The sequence below is a fragment of the Narcine bancroftii genome, chromosome 5 (assembly GCF_036971445.1).
Source record: "Narcine bancroftii isolate sNarBan1 chromosome 5, sNarBan1.hap1, whole genome shotgun sequence".
In the NCBI taxonomy this organism is placed as follows: Eukaryota; Metazoa; Chordata; class Chondrichthyes; order Torpediniformes; family Narcinidae; genus Narcine; species Narcine bancroftii.
In genome coordinates this window covers 15,114,823-15,127,296 of record NC_091473.1, presented here as the reverse complement: position 1 = coordinate 15,127,296, position 12,474 = coordinate 15,114,823, and the positions used below count along the sequence as shown (strand labels likewise).

Below are 12,474 nucleotides of genomic sequence, written 5' to 3'. Positions count from 1 at the left end.
AATCAGACTGAGAGAAGCAAAAGATAGTCCCCCAAAGTCATCAAGTGTCTGTAGATTCGCCTCCGGTGCTTCTGCAGCCATGCAGAGTCAAGTCCAAACCATATGCAACCCGAGCTCTAGATCCAAACCTCCAACACAGTCAGGAACCCTTCAGCGTACTCGGCACCTCCCTTGCATCTCAGTTCCGATGCCTGGTACACATCAAGCCAGTCTCCAGCAATCTGCAGCCTGCTGCAAGTCTCCCGACAGCCGTCTTCAGTGGCCCACAGTGTCCACGGGTTCCTTGCCTCGAGTCGCAGCAGCCCACTGCATGCACAGCCCGTCAGACCCCTCACTGATTCACTGCTGTGGTCAGCATCCCTGCAGTCGTCTTCTCTGCTTCTCCTTCTCAGATGGTGCATGATCTTCCTGTCCCCTGGTGCCCTGCTCCAGTCCTCCACTTCCCCGGAGTCTTCAGCCCCTCATGGCTGCCAATTAATAGGTGCCGTTAACTTGGATGCAGACCCATGGATGTGGGAATTCAACTAAAACCACTGTCAGCTCCCCCAGTGGGCTGTTCAAAGCCCATGTGGAGCCAACGGCAGTCAACTGGGTGGCTGGGCCCCACGGGAGCGCTGCATCTCCACCTCCTCACTCCCCACAGATCCACACCAGTGCTGCCGCGACAGCAGCTGCAGCAGCTCCGCCATCTTGAACAAATATGATTAGGCTTTTATAAATTCCCACACAAGAAATTACAAATTAAAGTTAGAGTGCATGGTGTTGAAATAATATACTGTGTGGATTAGTTAATAGATTGAAAATTAATGAATTTATTTTTTTTTGCCCATGAGCCTGTGCCACCCAAATACACATTTATGACTAATTTAACCTACAAATCCCATATGGTTTGGAATGTGGGAGGAAACCCACTCAGACAAAGGGGAAACCGAGCAAACTTCTCATGGACAGCAGTGGATTCGAAGCCAGGTCGTCGGCACTGTAATAGCATTGTGCTAACTGCCACACTAACTGTGGCTCATTGTTTAGATTAAGATCAAAATGTTAAGACTCCACCTGTTCACTGTCTATTTCATATCATTGGTTTGGATGAAGCAATCAAGTGTAGCATATAATTTTGCCGATCACTCAAAACAAATTTTGATGGGGGGGGGGGTGGTTGGGGGCTAGACTTGAATTCTCTAATCTCTCAGAAAAAGTTTTTAAAAAGTGTTAAGAATCCTCAACTGACTGCAAGAAATTAGAAGAGGAAGCTATCGGAAGACCTTCAGAACAATAAACAATGCCTCCTGAGAAAGATAAACTGACTGATAAAGTTGATAAAGAAGAGAGGCCTACCTTGAAGAAAGATCCTGGAGCTCTCCGGAAGGCAGACCTGGATCTGGGGAGACCTTGGACATCGATGTCCCCTGACAATGGCCGACTGCCACAGGTGAAGAAGTGACACTGCACAGAGCACAAAAAATGAAGGCAATTTTTAAAAAAGCTCAAGAAGCCTCCAGTTCCAGTGATCAAGAGGAGGAGCAGGAAGAAGAGGAAATCCATGTTGAACGGAGAGTTTTGGGCAAAAAACAGGAGAAAATAATATATATCTACAACTGAAGTGAGGAAGTATATGGATTCTTTCCAGCAAACTTTGTTACAGTTAACAATGGAAGTTAAAAATGTAATGAGGGTATAATTGAAAATAAGGGTTCTATGAAGACGGTGGAGAGAACACTGTCACAAATGGAACAAAAATCTGAAGTGATGGACGCAAAAATTAAAATTAATGTATTGAAATTCAGCATGTTAAATAGCAAATGAAGAAAGTTCAAGCGGAGGCAGCTGCAACTGAAGAACAATTAACTCAAAATTGAACATTTTAGTAGAAGAATTAATATAAAAATTGTTGGACTTAAGGAAGGCGATGAAGGGTAAGATATGAAGAGATTTTTACAATGTTCAATTCCGCAAATTTTGGGAGTAACTGAATTTTAAGGAGATATTGAGATTGAAAGAGCTCATTGAGCATTACGACTTAAGCCACAGCCAGATCAGAAACCACGTTCAATTCTGGTCAAGTTGCTTTGTTATGAAGTGAAGGATGGAGAGACAGTCACCATTGATTTATAATGGTAATAAGATTTTCTTTTCCCCTGATATAAGTTTTGATTTGCTTTTAAAAAAATAAAAGAATTTAATGCTGTTTAAAATGTGCTATGGAAAAAAGGTTACACTTTTGTTTTAAGGTATCCAGTGGTGTTAAAAGTTTTTGTTCCTGAGGGTAAAAATAGATTTTTTACAGAATCCAATGAAGCAAAAATGTTTGCAGATTCGTTGCCTGAGAAAATGAGATGAGAACTGGAATATATTTGAAGAGAGAGAGGAAGTGGAAAGATTCCAGTTGGGGATGTATAATGAAATGATATGTTTTAGGAGGAGAGAGAATATTAAAGAGGACAGTTTTTACACGATAGATTTATGTAAAAAAAAAATGAATTGATCATTGTAATTTTGAGTAGATTTGAGACATAAGAGATTGTATAATTTTGGGGGAGTTAGATGGGAGTATGACCCTGGCCTCCGTGGAATCTAGTGGGCGGGTGTAGTTTTCGATCACAACTCCTATAGATCAGGGGTATTAAGACACACTATTAATAATGAACGCCTTTGGGGAGGTAGGGTTTTTATTCTTTTCTTTGTTTCCTTTCTTTTTTCTCTTTAATACACCTAAATTTAATAATTGTATTATGAAATATTTAGTTAGTATCTCGGAAGTAGGAGGAGTGGAGATGGAAAGTTGGACGGTTATTGGATTTTGTGAGAGTTTAGATGGCTGATAAATTGAATTTTATTAGTATTAGTATTAATTGGATTCAGAATCAAATTAAGTAGAAAAAATTATTAGTTTATTTGAAAAAAAATTAAAACAGACATAGCTTTTTTACAGGAAACACATTTGACGGAGAAAGAACATCAAAAATTAAAACAATAATAGCATCATCTTTTAATTCTAAGGTTAGAGGTACACTAATATTAATTAATAAAATATTGTCAGTTAAAATATTGGACATTAATATAGATGTAGCGGGGAGATACGTTATGGTAATTTGTCAGATTTATTTGGGAAACATTGGACCTTAATGAATGTATATGTAGATGATGGCAAATTTATGCAAGAAGTCTTTATGAATTTATCAAATGCCAAGGGAAAAGTTATATTGGGAGGTAATTTTAATTTTGCCTTAGACCCTAAATTAGATAGATTGGGAGATAGAATGATGAAAATAAGGTAGCAAAAATGGTAACAGATCTGATGAAAGATATGGAGAAAAATCCACCCAAATGAAAGAGATTATTCTTTTTATTCTTTTTGATTTAAAACATATTCACAGATAGATATGTTTTTAATTTTTGCACAACTTAAATATAGAGTACAAAGAGTGGAATATCAAACGTGGGTTTTATCAGATCCTTCACCTTTAATTTTGTCTGTTTCATTGGAAGAAAAGGTAGGCTATAGATGGAGGTTGCAGGGGGTTATCAACCCTCTGGAGTTCTCTCATGTGCTGAGAGTTGTCACCTCCATTCCAGATAGTGATGCAACACGAGCTCGACACCAAAATGCAGCCCACTTGGTGTGGACACCTTATCTACCACCCGCCTTCCACCTCCAGCTCTCCCATTATGCAGTACCCATAAAATGTATTTCATCACTCATCCAACTCTGACAACATTTCTTGGAAGCACTTTGATGGAGACCGCATCTGCCTTCCACAATGGAGCATTTTGCTTGACGAGTTGCTGCCAGAGCACAGGAATGAAATGATAGCCCCTGGAACAAGCTGTTGGCATCATTACATTGCGACTCTTTCATGGGGAATATGGGACATACGCAATTGAAAAGCTTCAGGAATATTGTCACGTCATCCTTGCAGGGAGGTTCTTTTATAAGTCTTGCCCGTGAGATGGTTTTATGGCACAGAAGGTACTATAAACAGTATTGAGTATAAGAGTTGGGATATTATGGTGAAGTTGTAGAAGACATTGGTAGGCCACATTTGCGGTACTGCGTGCAGTTTTGGTCACCAAACCTGTCCATAAGATTGAAAGAGTGCAGAGAAGATTTACAAGGATATTGACGGGACTTCAGGAACAGAGTTACAGGGAAAGGTTAAACAAGTTAAGACTTTATTTCATGAAGCATTGGAAAATGGGGGAGATTTTTTATGGATATATAAAATTTATAAGTGGTATAAATATACTAAATGCAAACAGGTTTTTTCCACTGAGGTTGGGTGAGACAAGAATTAGAGTTGTCCTTCTCAACCATTTTTGGCTATGGCTCCTTAGGACTCTGCTCAAATTTTATGGGCTTCATTCCTCCTGAATCAGTCAAGTTTAATTGGTTTCTACTACATAAAAAGACATGCAAAAATATGTCTCCCCTCTTCCCCCCACCAATGTGTTGTGGCCCACAGGGGTCCGTTATGGACCTCAATGAGAATGGCTGAACTACAGGACATGGGTTAAGGACAAAAGATGAAATGTTTAAAAGGAACATTATGTTTAAAAGGAACAGTCCACTACAAATAATTTAAAAAAATAATAAAATAATAAAAAAAGAAGGTAAATAATGGGGTCATAAACCAGAACTAATTAATCTTACTAATTTTGAAAACAATTAAGAAAGGAACCCACATGAAGAAACGAAATTAAGATTCATTTCAGTAGTGGAACATCTAACTTTTTCCAAAGTCAGACATGCCATCATATCAGACAACCATCAAGTGTGAGTGGGAGGGACAACATCTTTCCATCTCATTAAAATGGCCCTTCTAGCAATAGGGGAAGTGAGGGCAACTACATGGGATTGTGAAGCAGTCAATATCAAACCTGTTGGCACACTTATTCCAAAAAAACAAGAAAAGGATTTGAAGTCAAATTAATATTAAGAACTAAAGACAAGGTATGAAATATACTTTCCCAAAAATTGGAAAGAGAACATAATCAGAACATATGATACAGTGTACATTTATCACATTTAGAAGAGAGATTAATTGAATTTTCTAATAACAAGTAAATATCTTTTGCAAATAAAAGATCCCCCTGCACCACCAAGGCCTGGCTCCTGATGGAGATGATAAGTGTCTTGAGCAGCTGAGAAGCTTCGCTAAAGTGTTTGATCTGGCACTGCAGCTGATGTTCAGACAGGATATGTGAAGGGGGAAGTTCATAGTTTGAGGGTGGGTGGATTAAGAAACCTGAGGCATCTGTACTTAGCTGCAGTTCCCCACCCCTCACTGATCACCACCACCACCAGTCAATGTAAGTCTCTTTCACAGAAACAACGAGCATCTGCTGGAGGAACTCAGTGGGTAAAACAGTATCAGTGGGACAAAAACTTTGAAACATCGACCATTTTTGTCCCTTATTGATGCTGCTCAACCTGCTCTGTTCCTTCAGCAGATTATTTGTGGCTCCATATTCCAGCATCTGTGTTTTTTTAACACAGAAGCTGAGATTAGCTCTGCTTTATTTAAAATCTAGACCATGCAAGCGTGCTTTCACTGTGATCATAACACTGCTGTGTTAAGATTAAATCTTACCAGACACTGGTCAAGATGATGTTCAAGTTGCAGCTTATGAGAGGGAGTCACGTGATTGAGTAGAGGCTGGTCAAGTGGAACCAGCCCTCTCCAGAGAAAAGAAAAAAAGTTTGAAAAAACAGAGCTCAATAAACATCAAATACAGGAAGAAGAAGATAAAGTTACAGAGAAGAGACAGAAGATGGCATCCAAAAGAGAAAAACTAAGAATAACAGAGAAAAGGGAAGAAAGAAAATCACTGGAGAAGAAAGAAGAAGGCCTTATCTGCACGTCGGAGCAGAGAGCCATCGTGGAGAGGAGTGGCCAATCTCTGATGTTGGTGAGTCCCCAGAGGAGCAGGGACCTCCTGACCGGCAGACTTCAAAAATGGCTCTCAGAGCCAAGAAGAGGTGTGCAACTGCACATGTGCGAAGAGTTGCGCATGAGCATGCGCAAGTAAAAGAAAAGGTTAACGTTGGCGGGAGGGGGACTCAGCTGAGGAGCGGCCAGTTGAGAGATGCCCAGTATCGGGCCATTCGGCTGGGGGAAGCAAACAAGAAAAAAGAAGAGTGGTGAGAAAGAGAATGAAGGGTGGGAAGAGGATGAGCGGCAACGGGGAGACCGGCAGGGAGCCCAGCAGTGGGTCGACCTGCAGCGGGAGGCCCAACAACGGGTCGACCTGCAGCAGGAGGCCCAACAGCAGGAGACACAGCAGCTGGAGGCCCAGCAAGGATACAGAAGCAGTTCACCAGGGAAGGATGAAGATACACAGATACAGAGAAGAGAAGAAGACAACACAGACATAGATACAGACACAGAAGAAGAGGAGGAAGAAGACCAAGAATTTCAAAGGAAAGAGGAAGGTAAAATAAAAGGACAAAATTTAGATAAAGCCTCTTTTGAAGAACAAATGAGGTCATTAAAAAAATGGCTATCATTAGAATTTAGTTCAGTCAAAAGATAAATGAAAAGAGCTGAAGACAGAATGCAAAGCTTAGACTTGGTCATGACTGAAATAGGGAAAAGAGTAGAAAATGTGGAGGAACGAGAAGCTGCTGTAGAAATGGAAATAAATGATTTAAGAGGGAAGTTGGAAGAGAGTGAAAAAAAATTAAAGAGACACAAGATTTATTGTCACAAAAGATTGACGTATTGGAAAACTACAGTAGGCGAAACAACATAAAAATAGTGGACCTGAAAGAAAGCAAAGAAGGGTCAGATATGAAAGAATTTATAAAAGGATGGATCCTGAAGGTGTTGGGAATGACAGATTCACATGAAGAAATAGAAATCGAAAGGGCATTAGTACTGAAACCACCACCACATCAGAAACCGAGATCCATATTGGTAAAACTTCTAAGATATACGACAAGAGGGAACATACTGGAGCAGGCAAGAAAGAAGGTTAGAGAAGACAATAAGCCGTTGGAATATAAGGGACAAAAAATATTTTTTTACCCGGATATATGCTTCGAACTTTTAAAGAAGAGGAAGGAATTCAACACAGCAAAAACAGTCTTATGGAAGAAAGGTTATAACTTTATATTAAGACATCCAACAGTACTCAAAGTATTTATTCCTTGGGAACGGAATAAACTGTTTTCGGACCCAAAGAAAGCCCAAGAATTTGCTGAACATTTGCAGGACAGGAGAAGAGAGGAGGAGGACTGACAAGAAGGAAGACTGGCAAGAAAATATACAAAAATATGTAAAAATATAAAGTAAAGATAATGTATATATAAAGATTTAAAGATGGATAAGAAAAGGGGAAAAAAGAGAGAGAGAGCTTTGTTATATGTATAGGAAAATAGTGTTCTCCAGGTGGGGGGGGGGGAGAATAATGGTCACTGCAAAATCGGTTGACGCAAGTATGTTCACAAACCGAATGGAAAGGGGAGCTGTGGTTGCCGTCAAGGGACAAAGGGCAATCCGGGGGGGGGGGAGGTTCATTTGGGGTTAAAGGGTTATTGCTTGTGGGGATTGTTGGGGTATTTCATGTCTTAAGTGCATTGTCATATATTGAAATTAAAAAGGAAAACTTAAAAAACAGTAATGGAAAAGAAGGGGATGGAGGTGGTGAAGAGATGGAAAAGAAGGGAAAATAAAGATATAAGATGGCCACATTGGACTATATGACTATAAACATTAACCAAGTTTAAGTGTATCCCATTGGGAAAAAAAATCACATATAATTTAAAAGACAAAGTTACAATGTTTGAAAAAACCTGGGAACCATGTATGGAACATAACAGAAAGAGCAGGCCTCGGACCACCACCACCTAAAATGATAAGAAGATAAACACGATCAGATTTAATGTGTATAAGTAGATGATGCATCATTTTTGTTTGTATTCCTTTTGTATAAAGATATTTTTATTGTATTTTATATGTTCAATATTTACTGTTTTTGGAGGGGGGTGGGAAGGGGGAAGGGAGGGATGGGGAAAAAGAGAAAATGTTACTGTGAATATTTAAAGAGATGCATCTGTAAATATATTGGTTGATATGGTTCATAGTGCGATAAATAAAGAATTACAAAAAAAAGTTGCAACTTATGATTATTTGAAACATTATTCCTCATTCAATGAAGGGTTTATTTTGCGAGCCCTCCAACAGATTATCTCTAACATTCATATAACTGTTTAAATAGCACAATTGACAGAGTACACAGTGAAACAAGAATATCTGCAGATGTTGGAGTTGAGTACAATACAGTTATTCCCCGACGTATGTCTGTGTTCAGTTGTGGATGACCGATCGAATCTCGGAATGGACACATGTTTGGTAATTGCTCTATCTGTGATACTGAAGAGTAAAACGATCAATTTCCTTTCGTTCTCGATCTCCAAATCCTTCCCATTCTCTCTGTTGCTGTGGACCCTCTGAATCCTGTGGACTCTACTGGCTTCTAAAATCTGTCTGACTCAGAATATTGAGCAACAGAATCAGAAAAAACAGGATAAAACGTGGTGAAATATCTCAACATGGTGGTCATCACGGCCAGCTCTTGCGAGAGGTTGGCCACCAGCCAACATGGCAGGCACCATAGATAGACCCGATTTACACCATAATCGTGCAAGTTTTATATTTTTTCTTTATTTTTTTGAAATTTATTTTAAAAATTTTTTTTAAAAAGTATGTGCAAATGGACGTAAGTTGCATAGGTTACAAGTTGAGGAATACCTGTACATCATTAGTGCACATTCTGCGCTCCCAGGAATAATCTCCTAACCTGTTTAACCTTTCCTTTTAATTCAGTTCCTGAAGTCCCGGCAACATTCTTGTAAATTTTCACTGCTCTCTTTCAATCTTATTGATATCTTTCCTGTAGTAAGGTGACCAAAATTGCACACCCTGCTCCAAATTTGGCCTCTCCAATAACTTAGACAGCTTCAAATTAGCATTCTAACTCCTATACTCAATACTTTGATTTATGAAAGCCCAAGTCCCAAAAGTTCTCTTTATAGCCCTTATCTACCTGTGATGCAACTTTCAGTGAATTATGTAAATAAAACCCCTTCTATCCAGAATTCAAGCAAATGGCTTCCTCAAACATCCAGCAAAAAAATCACGGAAAATAAATAGGCAAAAAATACGGAAGTTTAAAATTGGGGCGCTTCACCATTAGTTTGCCAGTCATGCACCACGCAATCTCAAGCAATCGGAAATTTCACTTATCTGGCATCTAGCAATCCCCATAGGTGCTAGATACCAGGGGTTTTGCTGTATCTGTATTCTCAGATCCCTCTGCTCAGTCCCTTACTATTTACTGTATATGTCCTACCTTGGTTAGTTCTCCCAAAGTGCAACAACTCACACGTCTGCATTAAACTTCATCTGTCATTTTGCAGCCCATTTTTCCAGCTGGTCCAGATCCTGTTGCCAGTTTTGAAAACCTTACTCTCTGTTCAGTACATCCCCAATTTTTGTGTCTTAAAATTTGTTCTATTGCTGTCAAACTCTTTGAAATTTCCTGTTCTTATGAAAGCTGCCTCATAAATACAAGCCCTTCCTCATCCAGAAGGGATAAGGACAAATGATAAAATGTATATCTCATGTACAGTATTTATCTTTTCAAAGAGAAAGATGTACAATTTCCGTGCTGTTCGCTACCTTGGGAAGTTCCTCAGTCACCACCAGACCTTCAGTTTTGTTCTGTGTATTACCAGTACTCTTGGGCTGGGTTACTTGTCTCAGTCCAAGTTTGCTATTGGAAAAGTTTTTGTGTGAGAAGTTGGCTTTTGCAAGAGATGTGGGGCTCAGTGTACTGCAGGGCAGTATTTGTTGACCTATTTCCAAAGTTTGTGGTGATGTGCTCTTGTTATCGTACCCAGCAATTTTCTCACATTCTCATCCACAGCCACCTTGGAGTGCCCTCGAGGGCAGCTGGGGACTGGGCAAGGTGAGTTAAAAGAGTGCCACAGAATAGAAGTTAGTGCAATGCTATCACAGCACCAGCAACCCAGGTTCAAATCCAGTGCTGTCTGTGAGGAATTTGTACCTTCTTCCCACATCTGTATGGGTTTCCTCAGGGTGCTTCAGTTTCCTCCCACCTTTCAAAACATCCAGGGGTTTTAGGTTAATTGGAGTATTTGGGCCTTTTACCATACTGTATGACTACATTAATTTTTTAAAAAATAATTTACATTTAAGAACACCACACATAAAGCAAAGCATTCAGTCCGTAAATTTTGCTGGTGTTTAAAGGTTTATTAGGGTAAGACAGGAGGCAACATCTGTTTAAAGATGGTCAATACAAACTGCTAAATTTTCTAATTGCAACAAAAGTTTGCATTTACATGCTGTCCAAGAGGCAGCAGAAATTTAAGGCATTCAGTAAGGAGATGATCATTAAAATATTCATACCAAACCACAAGGAGAGACCAGCATAAACTTGGTCAAAGTGTTTGATTTTAAGTGGCATCTTAACACAGGAGAAGTGGGTAAAGAGGAGGTGCATGGAGAGAATCCAGCACTTGGTGGACAAAAGCACAGGCTAGAGCAGCCATTCTCGCAGGGGCCATACACCCCCCACCTCAACCCACTCCCACCCCCTGGAGTCACAGCACATTTAAGATGGGCCATGGACTGAAATCATTGTATTTTTGGGTTTTTTTAATGTAGTCAGTAGGAGAGAAATATGGAAGAAACCGACTAAACTTAACTGCTTCACAGGGAAAGTGGCCATCTGATAAAGATGAGAATGGCCAAAACTCAAAAGACTGCAGACACTGTAATTGTAGAAAAAACTTAGAAATTTTGGATGAACTGAGGAGCTCATGCAGTGTCCATAGGAAGTGAAGATATATTACCAGAGTGTTGGGCCTGAGTCCTTCTTCAAAGTATGAGAAAAAGCAGGCAGCGCCTGAGTAAAGGAAAGGGCAGAGGAGGGAGCACAGACCAAGAGACAAAAAGGTGATAATTGGATATGGAGAGGAGGCCAAGAGAAAGCAAAGGTGAGAACTGATAGGAGGAGGGGTGGGGGTATGGCTTTATGAATGCAGAGCTGTGGTAAAGGAGACAAAAGGAAAAGGGAAGAAAGAGAGGTGTAGCCGCAGGAAAGGAGAAATGGGGTGTGGGGGTGGGGGGGAGGGAAGCAAAGGGAAACCGGAGAGGTCGATGTTAATTCTATCTGGTTCTGTTGGAGGGTGCTCAGACAGAATATGAGGTGTTTTTCCTCCAATATCTGGGTGGTCTCAGTCTGGCAGAGCATGAGACCATGGACAGACATCTTGGCAAGGGAATGGGGCAGGGAATTGAAATGGGTGACCATTGGCAGATCCAGGTTAACCAGGGATCTGAAACTTGTCAGCGTTGTACATTTACAAAATCCCAATGCCTTTTCCCTGCTTAATGTAGCTATGAAACGGTGGAAGAATTTGAAAATGAAGCTCAGGATTTTAAAACTGGAACAGCCAGAAACCTTGGAACCAGACTGGGTCAGTAAGCATAAATAAATAAGACTTGGTACCACATACAATTTGGACAGCTCCTTGTTTGATGTAGAAAATGGGAGGTTGGCCAGGAGAGTGCAGAAATAGTCAAGAGATAGAAAAGGCATGGATAATGTTTTTAGCAGCAGAAAGCTGAGGCAAGGTCAGGCTTGGGAGACACTTCACAAGTGGAGTAAGGCAGTCTGAGCAGTGACATGGATCTGTAGCTGAAGGCCTGCCCCAAGGCCAGATAAGTGGGCCAACACTTCTCATTTATATTTGTGCTTGTCTCCGAGACTAGCTCAACCTGCAAAGAATGGGGATCCTTGGCTTTTATCCAAGGTTTGGCTTGAAGATCTATCATCAAGTCTTGTCATGTAAGGTTATATATCTTTTCAGATAAATAATCAAGATTATTGCAAGATTAAATACTACTTAACTCTGTGTAAGTGTGTTGTGCCATACATACGTCAGTGTCCATCCACTATTTGCTTGTTGGAACAATGAACAGCTTTTTTTTAAAAAGTGATTTATTTGGGATCAAGCTATCACTGACAGCACTGGTTATCCCAGTTATGTGTCTTCCTTGCCTGTGAGTGGCCTCCATTTGTTTTTAATTTTAAAGATCATTCAGGAGCCTTGCTGTTTGGTGTAGGTGATCATGTCTCTCATTCCGTCACGATCTCTGATCGTCCGAATTGTAGTTGTTGCCTCCCCTGTTCTCCTTTGGTGAAGTCTCCTTCTTTGAGCTGAGACTGTATAGGGCTCATGGGGATTGGGAGTTACTGTTGAAGTAGTCTGGGGCGAGTAACAGCAATGAATTTTGTTGTCCACTCACACTCCAGCCACTGTGCACTGGCGATGGAGTGTGGATAAGATACAACCATACGAGGCACCAAGAACAGACCAAAATTTTCTAGAGGAACTCAGCGGATCAGACAGCATCCATGAGTAGAGATGGTCAATCAATT

At 40.3% G+C, this 12,474-nt stretch overlaps 2 protein-coding genes across 3 annotated transcripts in view; one reads left to right on the top strand and one right to left on the bottom strand.

Moving 5' to 3' along the window:
• The window catches only part of amigo3 (adhesion molecule with Ig-like domain 3), a 28,814-nt gene extending 27,373 nt beyond the window's left edge, over window positions 1-1,441 (bottom strand). The window contains exon 1 of the mRNA XM_069936876.1: window positions 1,339-1,441. The gene's annotated coding sequence lies outside the window, so the exon portion shown is untranslated. The remainder of the gene's footprint in view (window positions 1-1,338) is intronic.
• LOC138763159 (E3 ubiquitin-protein ligase RNF123) overlaps window positions 1-12,474 on the top strand; it is a 377,998-nt gene that overhangs the window by 342,692 nt on the left and 22,832 nt on the right. The gene's annotated exons all lie outside the window — the stretch shown is intronic.